The sequence below is a fragment of the Triticum dicoccoides genome, chromosome 2A (assembly GCF_002162155.2).
Source record: "Triticum dicoccoides isolate Atlit2015 ecotype Zavitan chromosome 2A, WEW_v2.0, whole genome shotgun sequence".
In the NCBI taxonomy this organism is placed as follows: Eukaryota; Viridiplantae; Streptophyta; class Magnoliopsida; order Poales; family Poaceae; genus Triticum; species Triticum dicoccoides.
The window spans coordinates 238,880,462-238,907,505 of record NC_041382.1 but is presented as its reverse complement, the minus strand read 5'-3'; positions in this window follow the sequence as shown (position 1 = coordinate 238,907,505).

Genomic DNA, 27,044 nt, shown 5'->3' with positions numbered 1-27,044 from the left:
GCAATGCAAGATTAAAGTAATGGAGATTGATATGATGAGAATAGACCCGGGGGCCATAGGTTTCACTAGTGGCTTCTCTCAAGAGCATAAGTATTCTACGGTGGGTGAACAAATTACTGTTGAGCAATTGACAGAATTGAGCATAGTTATGAGAATATCTAGGCATGATCATGTATATAGGCATCACGCCCGTGACAAGTAGATCGAAACGATTTTGCATCTACTACTATTACTCCACTCATCGACCGCTATCCAGCATGCATCTAGAGTATTAAGTTAAAAACAGAGTAACGCCTTAAGCAAGATGACATGATGTAGAGAGATAAATTCATGCAATATGAAATAAACCCCATCTTGTTATCCTCAATGGCAACGATACAATACGTGCCTTGCTGCCCTTTCTGTCACTGGGTAAGGACACCGCAAGATCGAACCCAAAGCTAAGCACTCCTCCCATGGCAAGAACTACCAACCTAGTTGGCCAAACCAAACGGATAATTCGAAGAGACTTGCAAAGATAACCAATCATACATAAAAGAATTCAGAGAAGATTCAAATACTATTCATAGATAGACTTGATCATAAACCCACAATTCATCAGTCTCAACAAACACACGCAAAAAGAAGATTACATCGAATAGATCTCCACAAGAGAGGGGGAGAACTTTGTATTGAGATTCAAAGAGAGAGAAGAAGCCATCTAGCTACTAACTATGGACCCGAAGGTCTGAGGTAAACTACTCACACTTCATTGGAGAGGCTAGGATGTTGCAGAAGCCCTCCGTGATGACAGCCCTCTTCCGGCGGAGCTCCAGAACAGGCCCCAAGATGGGATCTCGTGGATACAGAAAGTTGTGGCGGTGGAATTAGGTTTTTGGCTCCTGTTCTGATCGTTTAGGGGTACGTGTGTATATATAGGAGGAAGAAGTACGCCGGAGGAGCAACGAGGGGCCGACCAGGCAGGGGGGCGCGCCCTAGGGGGGGCGCCCCCCACCCTCATGACCGCCTCTTTTGTTCCTTGGAGCAGGGTCCAAGTCTCCTGGATTACGTTCGGTGAGAAAATCACGTCCCCGAAGATTTTATTCCGTTTGGACTCCGTTTGATATTTTGTTTCTTCAAAACACTGAAATAGGCAAAAAAACAGCAATTCTGGGCTGGGCCTCCGGTTAATAGGTTAGTCCCAAAAATAATATAAAAGTGGAAAATAAAGCCCAATATAGTCCAAATCAGTAGATAATATAGCATGGAGCAATCAAAAATTATAGATACGTTGGAGACATATCAGGCATCCCCAAGCTTAATTCCTGCTTGTCCTCGAGTAGGTAAATGATAAAAAGAGAATTTTTGATGCGGAGTGCTACTTGGCATAATTTCAATGCAAATCTTCCTAATTGTGGTATGAATATTCAGATTAGAAAGATTCAAGACAAAAGTTTATATTGACATAAAAAATAATAATACTTCAAGCATACTAACAAAGCAATTATGTCTTCTCGAAATAACATGGCCAAAGAAAGTTATCCCTACAAAATCATATAGTCTGGCTATGCTCCATCTTCACCACACAAAGTATTTAAATCATGCACAACCCCGATGACAAGCCAAGCAATTGTTTCATACTCTTACTTTCTCAAAACTTTTTCAATCTTCACGCAATACATGAGCGTGAGCCATGGATATAGCACTATAGGTGGAATAGAATGGTGGTTGTGGAGAAGACAAAAAGGAGGGGAAGATAGTCTGACATCAACTAGGCATATCAACGGGCTATGGAGATGCCCATCAATAGATATCAATGTGAGTGAGTAGGGATTGCCATGCGACGGATGCACTAGAGCTATAAATGTATGAAAGTTCAACAAAAGAAACTAGTGGGTGTGCATCCAACTTGCTTGCTCACGAAGACCTAGGGCAATTTTGAGGAAACCCATTATTGGAATATACAAGCCAAGTTCTATAATGTAAAATTCCCACTAGTATATGAAAGTGACAACATATGAGACTCTCTATATGAAGAACATGGTGCTACTTTGAAGCACAATATATGAGACTCACTATATCATGGTGCTACTTTGAAGCACAAGTGTGGAAAAAAGGATAGTAGCATTGCCCCTTTTTATTTATTTTCTTTTTTTGGGCCTTCTTTTTTCTTTGGCCTTTTTCTCTTTTTTTATTGGGACAATGCTCTATTGAATGATGATCATCACACTTTTATTTATTTACAACTCAATGATTACAACTCGATTCTAAAACAAAGTATGACTCTATATGGATGCCTCCGGCGGTGTACCAGGATATGCAATGAATCAAGAGTGACAAGTATGAAGAAATTATGAACGGTGGCTTTGCCACAAATACTATGTCAACTACATGATCATGCTAAGCAATATGACAATGATGAATGTGTCATGATGAACTAAATGGTGGAAAGTTGCATGGCAATATATCTCGGAATGGCTATGGAAATGCCATAATAGGTAGGTATGGTGGCTGTTTTGAGGAAGGTATATGGTAGGTGTATGATACCGGCGAAAGGTGCGCGGTATTATAGAGGCTATCAAAGGTGGAAGGTTGAGAGTGTGTATAATCCATGGACTCAACATTAGTCATAAAGAACTCATATACTTATTGCAAAAATCTAGAAGTTATCAAAGCAAAGTATTACGCGCATGCTCCTAGGGGGATAGATTGGTAGGAAAAGACCATCGCTCGTCCCCGACCGCCACTCATAAGGAAGACAATCAATAAATAAATCATGCTCCAACTTCGTCACGGTTCACTATACGTGCATGCTACGGGAATCACAAACTTTAACACAAGTATTCTTCAAATTCACAACTACTCAACTAGCATGACTTTAATATTATCACCTCCATATCTCAAAACAATTATCATGCTTCAATCTTTTCCTAGTATTCAACACAATCAAAAGAAAGTTTCACAAATCTTGAATAACAAGCATATTATTATTAAGCAAATTACCATGCTATTAAGAGACTCTCAAAATAATTTAAGTGAAGCATGATGGATCAATAGTTTCTTTAAAACAAATCCACCACCGTGCTCTAAAAGATCTAAGTGAAGCACATAGAGCAAAATTATAACGCTCAAAAGATATAAGTGAAGCACATAGAGCAAAATTATCTAGCTCAAAAGATATAAGTGAAGCACATAGAGCAAAACTACTTAGCTCAAAAGATATAAGTGAAGCACATAGAGCAAAACTACTTAGCTCAAAAGATATAAGTGAAGCAAATAGAGTATTCTATCAAATTTCAATTCATGTATGGCTCTCTCAAAAGGTGTGTACAGAAAGGATGATTGTGGCATACTAAGACACAAAGACACAAATAATACAAGACGCTCCAAGCAAAACACATATCATGTTGGTGAATAAAAATATAGCTCCAAGTAAATTACCGATGGAAGTGGACGAAAGAGGGGATGCCTTCTGGGGCATCCCCAAGCTTTGACTTCTTGGTGTCCTTGGATTATCTTGGGGGTGCCATGGGCATCCCCAATCTTAGGCTCTTCCCACTCCTTATTCCATGATCCATCAAAAGAATTCACCCAAAACTTGAAAACTTCACAACACAAAACTCAAAATAGAAAACTCGTGAGCTCCGTTAGCGAAAGAAAACAAAAGACCACTTCAAGGTACTGTAATGAACTCATTATTTATTTATATTGGTGTTAAACCTACTGTGTTCCAACTTCTCTATGGATTATAAACTATTTTACTAGCCATAGATTCATCAAAATAAGCAAACAACACACGAAAAACAGAATCTGTCAAAAACAGAACAGTCTGTAGTAATCTGTAGCTAGCGCAAGATCTGGAACTCCAAAAATTCTAAAATAAATTTTTGGACGTGAGGAATTTATCTATTAATCATCTGCAAAAATAATTAACTAAATAGCTCTAACGCCCTCGATGTGGCTATATCTCCTACGTGTCGAAGCACGACTTAGAGGCATAACCGCATTGAAAGCAATGTCGCAAGTGAGGTAATCTTCACACAACCCATGTAATACATAAGGGAAAGAGATACATAGTTGGCTTACAATCGCCACTTCACACAATTACATGAATAAAGCATTACATCAACCAAATACAATCAAGGTCCGACTACGGAACCAAAATAAAAGAAGAACCCCAAATGCGACAAGGTCCCCGATCGACCCCAACTGGGCTCCACTACTGATTAACTAGAATGGAACAACATAAAGGACAAGATCTTCATCGAGCTCCTCCTTGAGCTTGGTTGCGTCACCTGCTTGGTAACATCAGCACCTGCAAACTGGTTTTGAAAGTATCTGTGAGCCACGGGGACTCAGCAATCTCACACCCTCGCGATCAAGACTATTTAAGCTTATGGGTAAGGTAAAAGGTATGAGGTGGAGCTGCAGCAAGCGACTAGCATATATGGTGGCTAACATACGCAAATGAGAGCGAGAAGAGAAGGCAAAGCACGGTCGAGAAACTATGATCAAGAAGTGATCCTATAGCAACCTACGCCAAACATAACTCCAACACCGTGTTCACTTCCCGAACTCCGCCGGAAAGAGACCATCACGGTTACACACGCGGTTGATTCATTTTAATTATGGTCAACTTCAGGTTTTCTACAACCGGACATTAACAAATTCCCATCTGCCCATAACCGCGGGCATGGCTTTCGAAAGTTCAAATCCATGCAGGGGTGTCCCAACTTAGCCCATCACAAGCTCTCACGGTCAATGAAGGATATTCCTTCTAGCAGGAAGACCCGATCAGGCTCAGAATCCCGGTTACAAGACATTTCGACAGGTAAAACAAGACCAGCAAGACCGCCCGATGCGCCGACATCCTGATAGGAGCTGCACATATCTCGTTCTCAGGGCAACACCGGATGAGCGCTCCGTACAACTAAAACCAACCCTCAAGTTTCCCCGAGGTGGCGCTGCAAAGGACTCTAGTTCGGACCAACACTTAGACAAGCACTGGCCCGGGGGGGTTAAAATAAAGATGACCCTCGGGATGCGCGACCCCAAGGGAAAAGGCTAGGTGGCGAATGGTAAAACCAAGGTTGGGCCTTGCTGGAGGAGTTTTATTCAAGGCGAACTGTCAAGGGGTTCCCATTATTACCCAACCACGTAAGGAACGCAAAATCTGGGAACATAACACCGATATGATGGAAACTAGGGCGGCAAGAGTGGAACAAAACACCAGGCATAAGGCCGAGCCTTCCACCCTTTACCAAGTATATAGATGCATTAATTAAATAAGATATATTGTGATATCCCAACAAATAAACATATTCCAACAAGGGACAACATCTCCATGTTCCAACAAGAAACAAACTTCAATCTTCACCTGCAACTAACAACACTATAAGAGGGGCTGAGCAAAGCGGTAACATAGCCAAACAACGGTTTGCTAGGACAAGGTGGGTTAGAGGCTTGGTTAAACAATATGGGAGGCATGATAAGCAAGTGGTAGGTATCGCAGCATAGGCATAGCAAAAGAGCGAGCAACTAGCAAGCAAAGATAGAAGTGATTTCGAGGGTATGGTCATCTTGCCTGAGATCCCGCAAGGAAGAAGAACAAGTCCATGAAGGAGATAAACGGACGTAGTCGAACGGGTCCTCACAATCACGACGTTACCGGAACCAACCCGAAGAAGCAAACACCAGAAAGAAAGCACACAACATAGTAAACAAATCATGCATGAACATGGTATGATATGCGAGATGCGGTATGCGATGCATATGCATGATTTGCAAGGGAATGAATGAACCTGTCCTCAACATGGAAATACAAGTGTGCCACTGGAAAGGTGAGATGATTTCGCTTGAAAATGATATAAAGAACGCCGGAATCGGAGTCACGGTTTGGAAATGGCGAGCAATTCAAATATGGCACCGGTCTGCGATTTACAGCAAGTAGCCATCTAAATGCAACAAGACAAACATGCTACAACACTCAAACATGGCAACAAAATAAATGGCAGGGATCCATTCATGAAGCTTAACAAAAGACTAGCACTGAGCTACGGCCAATTCATCCATTAACAGGTGCAAACAAGCATGGCAAAAATGCAATTGGTAAGCAGATCTCAGACTTAGTGAAATTAACACTTGCCTGGAATTCCAGATCAGATAGCACACTTTGGAGCATGAAAACTATAAGCTACAGGAACTTAACATGTCAAATTAAAGCATGTCATGGAGCTACTCAAAGAGCTTAACAAAAGTCCCTTAGTGACCTTGAGCCAAAAGGGATAAGAAAACACAATTGCAAGCATGTGAACATGGCAAAAACATAAACAGATCACAGACTTAGTGAAAACTGGAGCATGCAAAATCAGATATCAAGTAGGCATGTTTACGAGCTCTATGCACTCACTACAGAGCAAGTCATGACAATCTAAGCATGCACCCATCAAGAATACACATTATACAAGATAGACATGGCAAGAACAATAACATAGCATGCACGGATCAACTACAACATCATCGGCAAAATCGCTAACAAGTAGACAATCTGCCCAGATTCACAAAATAGCAAAAGTAGAGCTCGATTGACTCAAGCTAGGGTGCTCCATAATTGCAAACAAAGACATGGATGGATAGAGCACCACAAGATTAACAAATAATCCTTACTGATCATCCTCAAAAGAGGCACGGATCACTAGGAAACAACATGAACATATGGCATATTGATAAAAACAGATCAAGGACTTAGTGGAATTGCTAAGTCCCTGAAAACAGCATTAACGAATGCACCACTTTGCAAGCTTGTGCTAGTAACCACACACATCACAAAAATACATGGATTGCACCTCTGGAAAGATGGAAAAGCATATAACAAAACTCATGTAGAGCTCAGGGGCATATCATGCACACAATAAACATGGCAAAAATGACAAATAACTATATGGAGCAGCAGATCTGACAATTATCTCAAATAGCATTCTTCTAACAGCATTTCGGGCATCAAGATGAACTCAAATGAAAATTATGCAATGAGATGAAATGATGTGCTCTTTGAGACGAACAATTTGATATGTTATATGCCCAAAACGGAGCTACGGATGCAAAGTTACGATGCGATGAACATGGCAAAATAATTAGGGTTTCGGGAGGAAAGTCAACCGAGGCAAATATCCCAGATCCAGATCTGGCCGGGCGCGTTTTACGAGGTTGGCTGGCAACTGTTCACCGGTGATGGGGCGCGGTCGGAGCAAGCGGACGAGGAGGAGGTCGGCGGCGGTCGGGCAGCGGAGCCGGAGATGGCGGCGCGAGGCGGATGGAGCGGCGACGGCGATCGACGGAAGCGGCTCCGGCGCGGGCTTGCGGCGGCGGCCCGGTGCGGCAAGCCGAGTGGCGGCGGAGCCACCGGAGATGGCGGCGCGGTGCTCCGGGAGGCCGGCCTCGGGGAAGAGAGGCGACAAGAGGCGAGGAGCCTCGGGCCCGGTCGGCGTCGTGGAGGGCCCGCGGCGGGCTTCGTGGGCCGGGCGTGATTCGCGGCGAAGTGGGGCTCGTGGGAGCTAACGTGGCTGCGGCGGCGCGGGTCAAACAATGTCCGGTCCGGCGGATTTTGTCCGGCAGCGGTGGGTGGAGATGGACCTAGGGATTTCGGGGGGAAGGAGAAGGAGATTTTCGGGGGTGTCTTTATATAGGCATAGAGGGAGCTAGGAGAGTCCAAATGAGGTGCGGTTTTCGGCCACGCGATCGTGATCGAACGCTCTAGGTGATGGAGAGGGTTTTGGTGGGTTTTGGGCCAAATTGGATGTGTGTTGGGCTGCAACACACACGAGGCCTTTTCGGTCCCTCGGTTAACCGTTGGAGTATCAAACGAAGTCCAAATGGTACGAAACTTGACAGGCGGTCTACCGGTAGTAAACTAAGGCCGCTTGGCAAGTCTCGGTCCAATTCGGAAATGTTTAACCTCCACACATGAAAGGAAGGTAGAAATGACCACTGGAGGAGAACGGAGCGCCGGATTGCAAAACGGACAATGGGGAAAATGCTCGGATGCATGAAACGAACATGTATGCAAATGAAATGCACATGATGACATGATATGCAATGCATGACACGCAAGCAATGAAAAGGCAACAACAACGAATAACTGGACGACACCTGGCACATCGGTCTCGGGGCGTTACAATAGCACTCTTCAAATAACAATGACAGCAGTTCTCGTGAGCGCTAAAGTTTCTGTTTTTTACAGCAAGTTCAACAAGACTCTCCCCAAGTCTTCCCAACGGTTCTATTTGGCACAAACACTAATTAAACACAAAAAAACACAACCAAAACAGAGGCTAAATAATTTATTTATTACTAAGTAGGAGCAAAAATCAAGGAATAAAAAAAATTGGGTTGCCTCCCAACAAGCGCTATCGTTTAACGCCCCTAGCTAGGCATAAAAGCGAGGATAGATCTAGGTATTGCCATCTTTGGTAGGCAATTCTTTGATGAGGCATCTGTTTCCCTTAGGAATTTCTTTCTTTCTAGTGATTATTAAACTTTTAGGAACAAGATCAAAAAATTCATGTGTAGCAATTGGTTCCTTAATGATATCAAAAAGATTGGGATGAATACTTATAGATTTAAGATCCACAGTTTCCTTAGATGATTCACCCTTATTTTTAGGAACATACATAAGCTTGGCAATTTTAGTAGGAGGACTTGGATTATTCTTTACGGAAGAAAAAGCGGTTCCCAAGTTTGTAATGATACCCTCAAGTTTATCAATTCTAGTAGAATCTAAGTTCATTTTCTCATTAACTATGGGTTCTTTTTCCTTAATATTTTTCAAAGTCGTTCCTACCTTAGATCCATATTGAGTAATTTCATTGTGGATCTTTTTATCTACATTTTCACTTGATTCAATAGTAGCAACTTTATTTTCAATAATTTCAAGTCTTTGCATAACATGCTCCAAAGTTAACATGGTTCCATTAACCAAAAGAGGTGGTGAGCCAAATAAATTTAGCATAGCATTATAAGAATCAAAAGTATGGCTACCCAAGAAGTTCCCTCCGGTAATGTATCAAGGATATATCTATACCAAGGATTAACACCTACATAAAAATTGTGGAGAAGAACTAAGGTAGATTGCTTCCTGGTAGATCTATTTTGGGCATTGCAAATTCTATACCAAGCATCTTTTAGATTTTCTCCCTCCCTTTGTTTAAAATTTAGAACTTCACTCTCGGGAGACAACGGAGAAGATGTGAGACTAGTCATGACGACAAGCAAACAAACTAGCACACAAGCAAACAAGAGCAAACGGGCAAAAAGAGGCAAATAGAGAGGGAGGATAGAGAGAGAGGATGAATAAAAACGGCAAGGGTGAATTGGGGGGAGAGGAAAACGAGAGGCAAATGGCAAATAATGTAATGCGAGAGATAGGGATTGCAATGGGTACTTGGTATGTTGACTTTTTGCATAGACTCCCTGGCAATGGCGCCAGAAATCCTTCTTGCTACGTCTTGAGCTTGCGTTGGTTTTCCCCGAAGAGGAAGGGACGATGCAGCAGAGTAGCGTAAGTATTTCCCTCAGTTTTTGAGAACCAAGGTATCAATCCAGTAGGAGGCCACGCTCAAGTCCCTCGTACCTGCACAAAGCGATAGCTACTCGCAACCAGCGCGGTTAGGGGTTGTCAATCCCTTCACGGTCACTTACGAGAGTGAGATCTAATAGATATAATATTTTTGGTATTTTTGGTATAAAGATGCAAAGTAAGAGTAAAAGCAAAGCAAGATTAAAGTAATGGAGATTGATATGATGAGAATAGATCCGGGGGCCATAGGTTTCACTAGTGGCTTCTCTCAAGAGCATAAGTATTCTACGGTGGGTGAACAAATTACTGTTGAGCAATTGACAGAATTGAGCATAGTTATGAGAATATCTAGGCATGATCATGTATATAGGCATCACGTCCGTGACAAGTAGATCGAAACGATTCTAGATCTACTACTATTACTCCACTCATCGACCACTATCTAGCATGCATCTAGAGTATTAAGTTAAAAACAGAGTAACGCCTTAAGCAAGATGACATGATGTAGAGAGATAAATTCATGCAATATGAAATGAACCCCATCTTGTTATCCTCGATGGCAATGATACAATACGTGCCTTGCTGCCCCTTCTGTCACTGGGTAAGGACACCGCAAGATCGAACCCAAAGCTAAGAACTTCTCCCATGGCAAGCACTACCAATCTAGTTGGCCAAACCAAACAGATAACTCGAAGAGACTTGCAAAGATAACCAATCATACATAAAAGAATTCAGAGAAGATTCAAGTATTATTCATATATAGACTTGTTCATCAACCCACAATTCACCGGTCTCAACAAACACTGCGCAAAAAGAAGATTACACCGAATAGATCTCCACAAGGGAGGGTGAGAACTTTGTATTGAGATTCAAAGAGAGAGAAGAAGCCATCTAGCTACTAACTATGGACCCGAAGGTCTGAGGTAAACTAATCACACTTCATCGGAGAGGCTAGGATGATGTTGAAGCCCTCTGTGATGACGGCCCTCTTCTGGCGGAGCTCCGGAACGGGCCCCAAGATGGGATCTCGTGGATACAGAAAGTTGCGGCGGTGGAATTAGGTTTTTAGCTCATGTTCTGATCGTTTGGTGTACGTGTGTATATATATAGGAGGAAGAAGTACGCCGGAGGAGCAACGAGGGGTCGACGAGGCAGGGGGGCGCGCCCCCCACCCTCGTGACCGCCTCTTTTGTTCCTTGGAGTAGGGTCCAAGTCTCCTGGATCACGTTCGGTGAGAAAATCACGTCCCCGAAGATTTTATTCCGTTTGGACTCCGTTTGATATTTTGTTTCTTCAAAACACTGAAATAGGCAAAAAAATAAAAATTCTGGGCTGGGCCTCCGGTTAATAGGTTAGTCCCAAAAATAATATAAAAGTGGAAAATAAAGCCCAATATAGTCCAAAACAGTAGATAATATAGCATGGAGCAATCAAAAATTATAGATACGTTGGAAACTTATCAGGCTTCGACAGACAGATCAACCTCAGGCAGAAATATCAGATGATTTGCATGTTTAGGGTTGATAGTCAACAATGGAGTGAAGCTTAATGAGACGCATCACCCATGGATCATAAAACTTCAGGCCAAACAGATCAATCCCAGATGCAGCAAGTTGTCTGATGAAGAAATTCTTGGTGTTGAATCTGATGCCATTGACAATGTAGAATACCAAAGTCTTCATGGCTCCCTCAAGTTTGGCTTCAGCAATATATCCCTTGATTGGCCATAGATTACGGCTCAGAATGTGATAGACTGTGCGGGGCAGGTACTCAAGGTCCTTGATGAAGAATTCCTTGTGATATTCAGCATCTTGGGGCAATGGCTTCATCATGCTGAGCATCTCGCTCATGTTTGGTTCAGGACTCTGGAAGATGCTCTGCAGTTATTCGCGATGACACTGACAACCAAGCTCATAGAATTCGCTGGAGTGGGAAGGGAAGTGAGCTCAATGATGTCTTGAGCTTTGGCTTCATGATGCACATCACCTGTCATCCACTCAAGAACCCATGTCTTCGGATCCCTGTTGTAGCCACGAATATGAAGTGTGGCATAGAATTGCAACAACAATTCTTCATTCCAGTGCTCCTTGTCAGTGACAAAGGGCAGAAGACCAACCTCCCTGAAACAGTCAAGGGCTTCTTCAAGACAGGGCAGCCCAGCAATAGCTTCAAAATCAAGGCGCATGTGGGGAAATATTTGCCCTTGATTATATAGAATGCAAGAGTAGTAGCTGCACTGCTGATAGCTCCACAATTGATCAGATGAGATCTTTGGCTTTGAGTAAGGATTCTTGGCACTATCAAAGAAGGTGTTGTGGGCTCTAAAGCTATTGACGTTGAACTATCCAGGCGATGGAGTAGTCCCTAGAAGCCTGGGCAGCCTTGGCTTTGGCTTCTGAGCTTGGGGCCGCTACTCCACATGATAACCATATTGAGGTCCGGGAGCAGTGGGAGGCACCATGATGGGCCATTTCACAGTGACCAGTTGTCCATGATCAAAGGCCTGTTCAATTGTGTGAGGCCTTGAAGATGGAACTATGGCTTTGAGATGCATAGTGGCTTCAGGTTGTACTTGAGCTTCAGGCATCACATTAGCTTCAGGCGCCACATTATCTTCAGCCATGACAATGTCAATGGCTTCAGTATCATTGTTGGTGGCAGCCTCAGTGTTCTCAACCTCCATGTCTTCAATGACAGGAGGGCCGGGCACAGTCACATCCTCCTCGAGAATGACTTCTTCAGTGGCACGGGGTGTGGCAACTCTTTCTTCTTCTTGTCTTGGTTCTTGATTTTCTTCGGCTGATGCAGCCGGAATGTCTTCAGCAGCTTTAGCTTCAGACCCAGAGACATTCACAGTGGGAGTGGCTTTAGGAAACACTTGGCGTGCTACTGAGCTTTGTTGCACTTCTCCTTCTGGAATGCTCTACATGGTGACCTATGGCCTAGGGCCTTTGTGAGGCCTGCGGACGCCTGTGGAGATGGAGTGGTCTACACCATATAGTCGTCATCAAGCACCGGAGTGGTGACTTGAGGTGGTGGAGTTCTGGGAGTCTCATCATGAATGGGGGTGTCTTGTTGGGGGCGATCTGCCCACGAATCATCCTGAGCAATTGGCGTCAAGGGATGACCAATGCCGATGAGTTCACTATTCGTAAGAATAGGCGATGATACCGGTTGGTGCTCGATTTGAGGAAGGACTTCATCATTTTCAACATTGTCTTCATTACCAATGTCCTCAGCTATGATGTGGTCAATAGCTAGTACTTCTTCATTTTTAGGAGCCTCTGTGAAAGCAGGCTCGTGGATCACAAGTTGACGCTCTTAGTTGGTGGAGGCAGGATGAGAAACAGAAATGGGTCGACGAGAAGAGGTTCAGAGGCCGTAGCATGCCCTTTCTTGGAAGACTTCTTCAATTTCTTCTTTGATGGTGCATCATCAGAAGTATTCCTGTGCTTGCGCTTCTCGGCTTCGACTTCAGCCGCCCTTGTCTTTTTTAGCTCTGGAGCTGCTGAGGAGACCTTAGGCTTCGAGCCTGTCATGCTGGCAGGGAAGACAATACGAGGTTCTTCCTGCCTTGGTGCTTCAGTTCGGGCCGCAGCAGACTTCTTCCTCTGTTTGGCAGCCATTCTGGGGTCGATACCAGGACGCCCTAGAGCCTTGCGCTTCTCAGCCTCATTGTGAGCTTGAACACATTTCTGTGCAAAGTACTTCATGCGCTCTCTTGAGACTTTAGCTTCTTCACGCTTCTTGTGAAACTGTTCCTTGAGCTCATTCATCATCACCTTGAAGCATTGAACTTCTGCCACACTGAGCTTTGCCATCTTCTTCTTGAACCGCACCTTCTCAAAATCAATCTTGTTTGTCAACTCGATGATTTTCTGAGCCACGGCCAGTTCATTTGCAATGGCTCCATGAAACATGACACTGATGTCAACTGGCAGCTGAAGATCATCAATGCTGAGGCTGGGATTTTCAAACCACTCGTCAATGAAGTTATTTAGAATATCCACGTCAAAGAGGGGAAGATCATTGAGGATCTCTGCCTCTTGCTTTCTCTTGATCAGTAGCTCAAGGGCATCATCACCAAGATCTTCATCGCTGGAGAGATCAATGGTTTCTTCTTCGTTCCTCAGAACGGCAGCTGGAGTCAGTTCATGTCTAGAAATCTTCTTGGGCTTCTTGGTTTTCTTTGTCTTCACGGCCTTTTTGGAGACACGGTACAGATCCTCAGATTGCACACTGGTTTCAGGAGGTGCAGTGGCCAATGCCTTCATACGTGAAGATTTTGGTGCAACAGAGGGCTTCGAAGCTTTTGACTTCTTTGGCTTCAGCTTTGGTGGTGCTGGCGCATCTTCAGAATCTACGTCGTCAGCAGAGTGATCCATCGTAGCCCCCTATACTATTATGTGAGTGATGAGGCCTTTGAGGTTGTAGAAGGGGCCGATTTCATTGGGATTGGCATCGCAGGTGCCATCAGCCCTTGGAGCAGGCGGACCAGGGTTGAAATTGAGTCCAAGGTCCTTCTTGTTCTTCTTAGCTAACTCTTTTGCAAACTGATAGTTGCACTTGATGACATTGTCGTCATGACACCATAACAAAGATGATGGGTCAGCGTTTTCTGGCTGTGGCCCTTGGACCATGCACGGATAGAAGCCTTGAGCAATGGATTCGGGCTTGGACTTGGGCTGCAGATTTCGGTACAAAATATCTCCCCATGGCCGCTTGATAACATTCTTTTCAGCATATTCAACAGTCACAAATATGTACTTGAACCATTCTTTGGCCCAGTATCTTCAAATCCATTGGATTCGGGTCTTGCGCTCGCCGTAGGTTTCCTTAGGATCTGTCTTGTACATTTCAAATAGATCCGGAGGTAGATCCTTAGTTGTATCCCCACGGCGCTACCTGCTGCCCTTCCTTACAGACTTTTCAGTGGCCATTGGATTCATACTGAACGGCTTCAAGACTGTGGATGGCCTCCTCTTGCTGGTCAGACAGGAACTGGCTTCAGGAGAGTGGATGTGACGCTGAAAGAAATCTGCAAATAAATGCAGGCTATGAGAACCAAGGGATTCTCCCAGGGACATGTACCTATGACAACATTAAGGTGCGAGGGAAGGGGAAGAGGTCATATGCATTCTCAGAATATTTTGAAGATAAATCAGTTTGAAGACATTGATCTCATAGCATGAAGACATTCACTTATTTGATCAGAGTCGGTTCCAGATTTGTACGAATCCATGAATAAGTACAAGTGAGGAATCTAACTAGTTGTGAAGCATAAGTGAATATACTTGGCATGATATGAGATGCAGACATGGACAGATCCAGATATGAAAGTGAAGACACTACTTTTGGTAGAAGTGGATGGATTTTACGGATCAAAAAGGCAGTAAAAAGTAGGTTTTATTTATCGCTTATGAATTGCTAGATGAGGTCGAAGATAGAGAGGCCGAGCAGTTCAATCTTCCATGCCCTAACTTGGCGGCGGAAGACACCTATGGCGGTAGTGGAGAGGACGAGGTCTGCGGCCGACGTGAGGACGGCGTCAAAGATGTCGCAACAGCTAAGCACTTCATCTCCGGCGTCGACACGAGCTAGCGGAGGCGCTAGGGTTTTGGTGCGAGGAGAAGAGGTGGAAGAAGAGATAATGACCACGGTGAGGTGTGTATTTATAAGGACAGGGATGGCACCATGTTATTACGCAGGTGTCCCTGGCGGTTCACATCTGAAGGGCACGTGGCATGCATGCAACATATCGGAAGTTTTTCCACGTTCCCACGCATGCCTGGATGGTAGGGTGGTCATTATGGCTTCTCCGGTATTCAGGCAAAAAGGATGTGACATTAAAAACAGATTTAAATGTTTGTCCTTTTGTCTTCTGCTGACAAGGACTCAAAGAAGACAAACGACAGGTTTCAATAGAATGCATATGATTTGGATAGATAGAGTTTGAGGTAGAAGCACAGAAGAGGTTAGGGTCCGATCACATTCACTTAGTTCAAGAAAAGATTCAATCATGAAGACATAGCTATAAGTGAATGCTGTAGAGGACAGAACACGTGTGTATGTATGTATGTATGTATGTATGTATGTATGTATGTATGTATGTATGTATGTATGTATGTATGTATGTATGTATGTATGTATGTATGTATGTATGTATGTATGTATGTGTGTGTGTATATATATATATATCAGACCAACTCAACCTTGTGAAGATAAACATGAAACCAAATCAGTGTTGAAGACAAACCAAATGCGAAGACTATGCAATGCGGACGCCATTGAAACACACCAAACAAGAATTTGGTGGTGGCGTTACACACCGTATATGAAGTATTAGACCCAGACACGGCGCACAATTATCGTGGCGCTCCGAAGTCAAATTCCGCATTAATGTATTCACTTAGAGTGTATGTCTTCATTGACTAAAGATATACGATACTTCATGTGTTGCACATCTAAGTCATCAACATACACAAGCGTTAGGATGTGTGTCCAATTACAGGACATTCGAGGATTCTAAGATATTTAGCTCACACCGCAACTTGCAAAACCTTTTCTCATCCAAGGGCTTTGTGAAGATATCTTCCAATTTCTCTTTAGTGTTGACATGAATGATATCAATATCTTCCTTCATGACATGATCTCTGAGAAAATGATGACAGATCTGAATGTGCTTTGTCTTCGAGTGCTGGACTGGGTTGTTGGCAATCTTAATGGTGCTTTCATTTGTCGCAGTAAAGTGGCACTTGCTTCAGGTGGATGCCATAGTCCTTGAGAGTTTGCTTCATCCATAGAAGCTGAGCACAGCAAGATCCAGCAGCAATGTATTCAGATTCAGCAGTGGAGAGAGATACACAGTTCTGCTTCTTTGAAGACCAACAGACAAGAGATCGTCTAAGAAAGTGACATGTGCCTGATGTAGACTTGTGATCAACCTTGTCACCAACATAATCAACATCTGAGAATCCAACTAGATCAAACTCTGAGCCCTTTGGATACCATAATCCTAGTGTTGGGGTGTAAGCCAAATATCGAAGAATTCGCTTCACAGCTAAGTGATGCGACTCCTTTGGTGCCGCTTGGAATCAGGCACACATGCAAATGCTAAGCATTATATCTGGCCTAGATGCAGATAAGTAGAGTAAAGAACCAATCATGGAGCGGTATACCTTTTGATCGAACTCTTTACCATTGTCGTTGGGACCCAATGGACCTTTGGTTGGCATTGGCGTCATGTACCCTTTGCAGTCTTGCATTCCAAACTTCTTCAGGCAATCTTTGAGGTATTTCTCTTGAGATATGAAGATGATGTTGCTCTACTGACGGATTTTAAGACCAAGGAAGAACTTCAGCTCACCCATCATGGACATCTGATATTGCTCTTGCATCATGTGCCAAACTCATCACTGTATCTCTTGTCAATGCAGTCGAAGATAATGTCATCCACATAGATCTGGCACACAAACAGTTCACCGTCGTATGTCTTTGTGAAGAGAGTGGGATCCAGGGAACCAGGTTTGAAGCCTTTGCTCTTCAGGAAGTCTTTGAGTGTGTCATACCAAGCGCGAGGGGCTTGTTTGAGGCCATACAGTGCCTTATTGAGCTTGTATACCTTGTCAGGATGATTTGGGTCTTCAAAGCCAGGTGGTTGTGCAACATATACTTCTTCTTCAATCTTCCCATTGAGAAAATCACTCTTCACATCCATTTGGTACACGAGGATGTTGTGATGGTTGGCATAGGATAGCAGTATGTGAATGGCTTCAAGCCTAGCCTTCAACTTGAGTGTATCCTTGAGCAACGAGACAAGCCTTGTTTCTGACAACTTGACCATGCTCATCTTGTTTGTTGCGATAGATCCATTTGGTGCCTATTATATTGTGCTTGTGAGGATCAAGACGCTTGACTAGTTCCCATACATTGTTCAACTCGAACTATTGAAGCTCTTCTTGCATAGCTTGAATCCATTCAAGTTCCATGAAGGCTTTAGCAACTTTCTTGGGTTCAGATATAGATATAAATGCAAAGTGCCCACAGAAATTTGCTAGATGTGTTGCTCTTGAATGAGTGAGGGGACCAGGTGCATTAATGCTATCAAGTATCTTGTAAATCTGTACTTCATTTGCAACACGAGGATGAACTGGACAAAGATTTTGCCCTTGCTGATCATTGTCTTTATTTTCAGCATTGGCTTCAGGCTGAGCAGTATCTTCAGGTTGACTTGGTGCAGAAATGACAAGTTCTTCTTCAGCCTATGCCTCTGAAGGTATGATTTCTCCAGTTCCCATAAGCTTGATCGATTCACTAGGTGGGACTTCATCTAGCACATTTGGCAGGTGCTCTCTTTGCGAGCCGTTAGTTTCATCGAATCGCACATCCACGATTTCAACCACTTTATAGTGAAAGAAGTTGAAGACTCTGTAGGAGTGCGAATCCTTTCCATGGCCAAGCATAAAACCTTCATGTGCTTTCTGTGCAAATTTTGAAGTGTGATGTGGATCCTTGATCCAACACCTAGCACCAAATACTCTGAAGTAACTGACATTTGGCTTCTTACCAGTTAGGAGCTCGTAGGATGTATTCTTTAGAAGCTTCTGAAGATAAACATGGTTGATGATGTGGCATGCAGTATCAATAGCTTCAGGCCAGAACTTCCTTGAAGTCTTGTACTCATCAAGCATAGTGCGAGCCATCTCAATGAGTGTTCTGTTCTTGCGCTCCATGATGCCATTCTGCTAAGGTGTGTATGGAGCTGAGAACTCATGCGTGATGCCCAATGTATCAAGATAAGTGTCGAGGCTGGTGTTTTTGAACTCTGTGCCGTTGTCACTTCTGATGTACTTGATCTTGTTGCCATAGTTATTCATGGCACGATTGGCGAATTGTCTGAAGACATCCTACACTTCATTCTTGTAAAGGATTATATGCACCCATGTGTATCTTGAATAATCATCAACAATGACGAAGCCATAGAGGCAAGCAGTGATAGTGAGAGTAGAGTAGTGAGTAGGGACAAATAAGTCCATGTGAAGCAGCTCGAAGGGTTCAGATGTCGTCATGATTATCTTCGAGGGATGTTTGTCCCTTGTCACCTTTCCAGCTTCACAGGCACCACACAGATGATCCTTCTTGAACTTGACGCCCTCGATGCCTATGACGTGTTTATTCTTTGCAAGAGTGTACAGGTTCCTCATGCGAGCATGCCCTAGCCTCTGATGCCAGAGCCAACACTCTGAAGCTTTTTCTAGAAGACATACAGCCAACTGTGGTCCTGCTGAGAAATCTACCATGTACCAATCGTCTTTCCGATATGCTTCAAAGACTAGAGACTTGTCAGATTCCATTAGAACAAGGCAACAATATTTTCCAAATATCACAATCATGTTCAAATCACAAAGCATCGAGACAGACATTAAGTTGAAACCAAGGGATTCAACAAGCATCACTTTATCCATGTGCTAATCCTTTGAGATTGCAACTCTACCTAGACCCAATACCTTGCTTTTACCTGTGTCAGCAAATGTGATGTGACTCTTGTCAGATGGATGTAAGGTTGAGTCCATGAGAAGACTCCGATCACCAGTCATGTGGTTAGTGCATCCACTATCCATAATCCATTCAGAATCCTTTGGTGCCGTACCCTACAGTGCAGTTTGGGGGATAGGCTTCACCAAGGGAAGTGTGAAGCATAAAATTTGTCGAACAAGCATATTATCAAAGTTTAGATCACGGTTAGGATAAGTAGGATGTATGTCAAGGAATCCTGGGACGAAATACATAATAAGACCATTTGGGCATTTTATCTTGCGCCCACAAGATGTTTAAGGTCCCCAGCATAAGCATCAGGCGCCTTTGATTTCAGACTGGAGACCTTTCCCTGCAAAAGAGAGTTAATTTTTCTTAGCCACCCACATCCTCAGGGGTGGCTTCAAAGCAATAAGTCTAAGTGTAGCATTTGAGAACTTTGGCTTTGGAGCCCTAGCAAATAGCCTCGCAGGAGGTGAATAATACTCATAAGAATAGGCAGAATAGTTCTTGGTCTTATGGACATGGAGGTTTGATGAAACACACTCATATTCATATGCCTGAGTATGGTTTCCCTGCAAAACATTGGCATTAGGGTGATTCTGTCGAGTCCTCTGTCTGTATGAAGCCTTTGGACCGTATGAAGCCTTTGGTCCGGGGTTTGTCTTCTTCCCAGGTGGTGTCATGATGACATTCACGTGAAGATTTTCAAGACAACTTTTGGGTACCCAGATCTTCTTCAAAGGCGGTCCATTCCTGTAGTTAGTACCAATATACCTGGCAAACACTTCACCATTCTGATTCTTAAACAGTCTATAGTTTGCATCAAAGGATTCATCAATGATGATCGGGTTAGCACAAGTGAATCCAGATAAGGTAGATGGATCCACTGAAGGTCCCTTTCCAGCAACCCATGTGGTTTTGGGGTACTTCTCAGGCTTCCAGTAAGAACCATCAACATTGATTTTCCTCTCAAACCCAACACCCTCTTTCCTAGGGTTTCGGTTCAAAATATGTTTCTTGAGGACATCACATAGTTTCTGATGCCCTTTGAGACTTTTGTACATTCCTGTCTCAAGCAATGTCTTCAACCTTGCATTCTCATCAGCAATAGTAGTGGTATCCTCAACAAAGGGGTTAGTTACCACATCAGCAGTTGAAGATATTGCAATAGTAGCAGCATTAGAACATTCAACAACAAAGACAACATTATCACAATCAAGACATTTTAGACATGGTGGTTCAAATCCTTCCTGAGCGGAACTGATCTGTTGAGCGCGGAGTTACTCGTTCTCCTTTTGAAGATCTTCATGAGCCGATCTCAAGTTCTAAAGTGCTTGCTTCCTTTGAAGATAATCATACACTACAAAAAAAATACACTTCCGTGATGATACGTGTTTGTCACAGTAGGTCACGTTTTCTGTCATGCATGTACATCCATGAAAATTTTATGACATAATCAAGATAGTCATACCTGTGCTGTCATAGAAGTGTTCCATGACATTACCAAAATTATCATCATGGAAGTGTCCACTTCCATGACGATAAATCGCACGTCATAAAAGTGCTTTCGTCAAGGGTGACCGACACGTGGCATCCACCGTAACGGAACGCTGTTAATCTATCGGGTCCGGTTTTGGATCTGATAACCTGTTAACAGCCCCGACCAATAGGGATTTTCCATGTGTAAAATCATCATTGGCTGGAGGAAACACGTGTCGACTCACCGTTGGGACAGATGTCATCCACTCATTGGACCCAAAGCGCCTATTATACGTCGACATGTGGCATGGCCCAACAGGGGCCCATTCCTGTGAAAGGCCGGCCCGTTTGACTTGGTCAAAAGGTGGCAGGCCGGCCCACGGCAAGCCTGTTAACGGCCTGTTCGCATATAGCCCATTTACAACTTGCTAACCCAGGGCCCATTTACGGCCTCTCCTAATTGGGCCCAGTAGCATCATCTAGGCCGTCCAATATAATTCCAGCCCATTTTAACTTCTGGCCCATGTATGTCCCATGACGTCTTTCGGCCCATATGAGGCCCTTAGTAACCCTTAGCCCATTAATGGCCCATGGTAAAACTGGCCTGTAATGAACAGTGTATCACTTTATACCCATTAACGGCCCATTATTCCGTTAGGCCATTTCCAACCCATGTTATCTTTCGGCCTTCTCAGGGCCCATTTATTCTTGGGCTCATTTCTAGCATTCGTTTACTTTCGGCCTGTTACTGTCATTTTTGCTTGTGGGCCAAATTCAGCCCGTGGTTACAGTCGGCCCGTTTGTGGCCCGTTAATACGTTGGGCTGTTTTCATAGCGTCATCAAATATGGATGATTAACGATGGCCCGTTATGGTCAGCCCATGAACGGACGATTTCAACTCTAGCCCATTTACGACCATAATGTGGTCTATTATTGGCCCATGTTTGGCAAACCGATCATACGGCCCGTAGAAGGCCCATTGATGATACGGCCCGTAGAAGGCCCATTGTGTCTATGACCCATATAAGGCCCATTGTTTCTATGCCCCGTAGATGTCCCATTGTTTCTACGTCCCTTAGGAGGCCGATTGTTTCTACGGCCCGTAGGAGGCCCATGTTAACTGCAGTAAATATGTAGCCCATGGTTAATGTGGCCTAGTTTTAAAAAAATAGGTTATTGCAGCCACTAGTAAACCGCGGAAAAAGAACTGCACTGACTACAAGAAAACAAATAAACAAGACAATAAGGAAATAAATAAGCAAGCAACTTACGCTAGGCTATCATGGCTATTACACATATTACATCCACTAGGCATCAAAGTTCGCCACCAGTGCAAATATAGGGAACAAAGCAGCATATAAACACCGTAGAAAAACAAGTCCAGAACTAAAACCACTTCAGAAGAGCTCAAGAAACAATATCCTGGGTACCCATAATGCTGGCAAGATGCTTAGCAAGCTTATTAACTTTCTCTTGTTTGGCGCTTAAATCCTCCAGCACTTGCTGTTGCACCAGAAAGTATGCATCTGAATTCTGCAGGGACTTCCTCAGTTCTTCGGCTTCCTATCGCATAACATTTGATTGATGTCTTTCAACTTGACGTTGAGACTCAAGAAGCCAAAATGATTCAGGCAGCGAGTTCGAAGAGCTGGTGCCAACATTAGTAGCCAGTAACTCGAACACTACATCAAGACAAGACTTTGGGGTTGTCTTAGTGTCTTCATTCTAGTTTTTATCAGCTTACTTGGAGACCAACCGGGATGTCTCACTATCTTGAACCTTATCTGCATTACTTCCTTTACCATTGCATAACGGGGTACTCTTCTCCAATATTTATCCGCGTTCTAAAAGAGACACAAACAAACACATCATAGGTTTACAATGTAGTATATGAAACTCATTTTGGTAAACCACTTTAGTAGTAAGGTGGACAGGATAACAGCATGAAACAAACATATATCTATGTAGTATGGTCACTGTATGGTCTATATCATTCTAGTTTATGTTGCCAAATCACGATAGATATAGTTCGAATCATATCTATTTAAGACAAAGCAACATAGACGGAATATAAGTGTGGGAAACTACACAGCAATAACAACACTTGTAATGTGCATGGCATGAGAACATAATTGTTTATTCAATTGAAACTGAAATCAACATAGAGCAAGTTACAACAGCAAACACATTAATGAAACAGGTTTAAAACATACCTGTTGCGCCATTGGAGTTTCAATTGCATCCTTCAAATTTGAAATTAGCTTGTATGAGTAAATACAGTGATGCAAGAGCAAAGTAGTATGAACCATAGCTATAGAACCTGACCTGAGAACAATACTTCTTCTGCTTTAAGCGTTGACTTGGGGTTCGGAGTGGTGGTCCTCGTGCTTTGGGCACATCAGTTGCCTTACTAACTGCTTGTGTTTGGGTGCTCTGTGGTGGAGACGGTGCTATGTCAACGGGAACTGGGTTACTATCTGCTGGGGTTGGGGTTAAAAGGGGTGTAGCTGGTTCTCTGTACAATTGGGTAGGGGTACAATCTGCGTGAGTCTGGGTTATGTGTGGTGGGGCTGGTTCTTGGGCAAGTACAACTATGGTTCTATCTCCATCGACAGGTAGCACAATCTTTTCTGAAGACCGTGCTTTTACTCCCACAGATACCGCCATCACCCCCTCCAATTGAAATGGCTGATAAACAAGAAAAGTAATTGAATGTACAGACATTGTAAGATATACAGGTGCAATGGATAGTAGGGAAGAAAACAGGGCATGAAATAATTCACATTTATGTTGTCTAACCAAACAGAATAGCAGGACATAATTTCACATATATGATGGCTAATTAAACAAGATAGAATGACACAATTTCACATGTATGATGGCTAACTAAACAAGATAGAATGCCATACTTCAAAATATGATGACTATGTAAACAAGACGACATGATATAACTATACGATGTGTCTATTAAAGTGGTTGGCATGCCATAAATCACAAACATGCCGTCGATGGAAACATGATGGCATGATATAATTCATCGATAGAATGACATAATTCAAAATATGATGACTATGTGAACAGGATGAGGTGATATAACTATATTATGTCTTTAGAAAATGGGTTGGCATGCCATAAATCAGAAACGTGCTGTCTATGTAAACATCATGGCATGATATAATTCAAATATATGATTTATATACTAAGGAAGTTAGCAGAGGGCAATCACATATATCATGTGTCAACTAAGGAGATGGCATTCAATATCGTATATATGATGTAAAAACTAAGCATTGCAATACAGCATATGCATGATATGAGTAATATAACCCTGCCAAGTTTGAGAATACACCTCAGGGGGATAATAGGACTGGTCATCTACCTCTGAATCCTCCTTTGAAGAGCTATCTATAACCAGCAAGATATCTGCTTCAGCAGGTAGCATTGTCTACTCTGAAGACCTTGTTTTCACTCCAGATTTCTCCATCACCAATTCAAATGGCTGATGCACAGGAAGAGCAGTTGAATATACAAACATTATTGACAAAAGCAATGAGAAATACAAAAAAGGACGACATGATATAATTCACATATACGACACTTGGCTAAACAGCATGGCATTGCATAATTCACATATATAATGCCTTGCAACAAGATAGCATTGCATAATTCACATATATAATGTCTTGCAACAAGATGGCATTGCATAATTCACATATATGGTAATTAGACACTAAACAGGTGGCATTCACACAAAGCATGTCTAAACTAAGCAAATGACATGGCAATGCAAGATACCATACGCACGATATGAGCAACATAACCCTGCCAAGTTAGAGCATGCACCTCGGGGGGGGGGATAGGACTGGTCATCTGTCTCTGAATCCTCCTCCGAGGAGCTATCTGTAACCAGCAAGACATGTGCTTCGTCACATAGCATTGTCTGCTCTGAAGACCTTGTTTCCACTCTAGATTTTTTGCATGACCGCCCCGAATGGCTGATGCATAGGAAGAGTAATTGAATGTACTAAAATTGTTGACAAATTTAACACGTAATAAAAAATGATGTCATGATATAATTCACATATAAGATGACTGGCTAACCAGGGTGGCATTGCAAAATTCACATATATAATGCCTGGCAAAACAAGATGGCATTGCATGATTCACATATACGATAAAGAAACTAAATAGGTGGAATTGACACAAAGCATGTCTAAACTAAGCAGATGACATCTTTGATGTATAAAGTAAGCAATGCAAGGCACCATATGCATGATATTACCAACATCAGCATGCCAAGTTAGAGCGAAGACCTCATGGGGTAAATAGGAGTGGTCTTCTACTTTTTAATCCCCCTCGAAACAGTTATCTTCCTCTTGATTACGATCTGAAATGGGTGGAGGGGGGCTGCCTTTGCGCCCAGCATGGAGCGACGTCTGCATGAAATTTTATTGCCACGCAAGGCTCGTCTCTTTTGCTCTACATGTTTAGTTCCATTGTGTACAATAACTGACATGCATAGGAATAAACATAGTGAGATTATGTAAGGAGTGCATGCACAAATCCAGAGTGATGGTAGCGAACTGTGGATAGACCCAAAACAAATGATAGCAGGCAGATAATAGCTTTAGTTAAAAAAATACAGATAATGGCTCGTTTAATGTTTGTTCGTACCCAACATGAAACTCATAGTAGACACCCGAGATCAACCAGATAGTAGACAGATAGTACTGATTGCTGCCCCAATATGTACCCTACAACCATTTTAAAAGTCAAGTTTTAGCATAAGTTTGGACCTGACTCGGAGTCTAATAAGTGAACACGGCGATAAAGTAGCATGTCATCATATTAAGCGATGCATAACATAAGCAGATACGGAAGAGTGTGACCTCTCTTGCGGACCCGTGTAGTCCTCAAGGTCATCTACTCAGTTTATGATGGTAATGCAGTTTTTGTGGCCGCCGGCAGCGGGGAAGAAGATCTGAGGCAGTGAAAGACAGTCTGGAGAGAGGATCCCTGCTGTGGTGACCCTTCCGTCGTTGGAGCAGCTGAGCTGGGGTGGAACACAACACCACAGGAGCAGGACAAACCACACAAGGTTTTCTTTGACACATATATGTAACAGAAGTAATTGTGTAAGGGCTTGTTCGAATTTGAGGATTCTAACAATGCACTGATAGGAAATAGGCATGAATAGGATAGGAACGCACGTGCAAAATAGAGAATTTAAAAACACAGGATTTCTGCCAATCTGGGTGTTTGGTTCACAAGAATTGGAAGATCAAAGGATGCAAAGAAGCATGGTGAGATTAAGTCAAACCACAAGAAAATGTACGGTTATAATGGTATTGTGCTACTATCTCTTAGTCTTGTGCTTCAAGAATAGGAATTTGAAAAGGAGGACAAGTGGAAATTAAAATTCCTACGGTTTTTCTTTCAAGGAGACACTAAAGGAACAAATCCTACAGTTTTCCTTTGCTCCATTCCTTTGCACCAAATTCATGAAAAGTAGTACCATAGGAACTTCCCAATTCCTATGTTTTTCATTCACTTTTCCTTTCAAGCACTGGCGATTCTAGTAGGCAGGCTTGAGCAAGGAAAAGCCTACACTAAAAAAATGTTTTTGTGCTACTTCTACTACTTTGGACCCAGGACACTACCCTACTAGCTCATCTCCCAGGGCCATCAACAAATGCACAGCTCAAACGCGTAGAGATAAATAATGATGGCGTTCAAGAGAGTCCGTCACGGATAGCTAAGTTGCCTGGTACCTCACTTCTTGTCATATAGTAGGATAAAATAATCGTTTTTCCCATTACTCTGTGTGCTCAGTGGACAATATATATAACATGTAGAGTAAAAAAGATATGCAACAAGTGTACAACCTCTTTGGCGAAGCCATGTCGATCTCAGTGTGATTGGGTTGGCCGGTGAGGATGCTCCGGCTGACTTGGCTGTCGGAGGAGGGGAAGAAGATCTTAGGCGTTTGGAGACGGAGCACGAGGTACTACTCCGCTGTGATGGAGGGTTTCGTTGTTGGAGCAGCTCCGGTGAGTTGTACGACGCCGAGGGTGAAGCAGGACAAGAGAGACAATGTTAACCTGAGTGGAATTCTGATAGCATCTCCAATAGATGACGTAAAATACATAACCACAAAGTGCTAGATGTAAAATACATCAGCCGCTCATCTCTGAACTTAACCGTCGAAACTGAATTTAACTGTCAAAACTGAACTTGACTGTCGAAACCGAATTTTGCCGTCGAAACTAAATTTTACTGTCGAAACTGAACGCACTAGAGGTGAGGCTACACGTCAGTCGACTGACTTTTTCATCTCTGGTCAGTCGATTTTGCAGCCATTGGATACGAAATCAAGGGCCTGCAGTTCATCTTCAACCTCCACCCCCCTGAGCCGCCAGCCACCACCGGCCAAATAGCCGCCCGCGGCCGGCGGTGCGCCACCCCGCCCGCCCA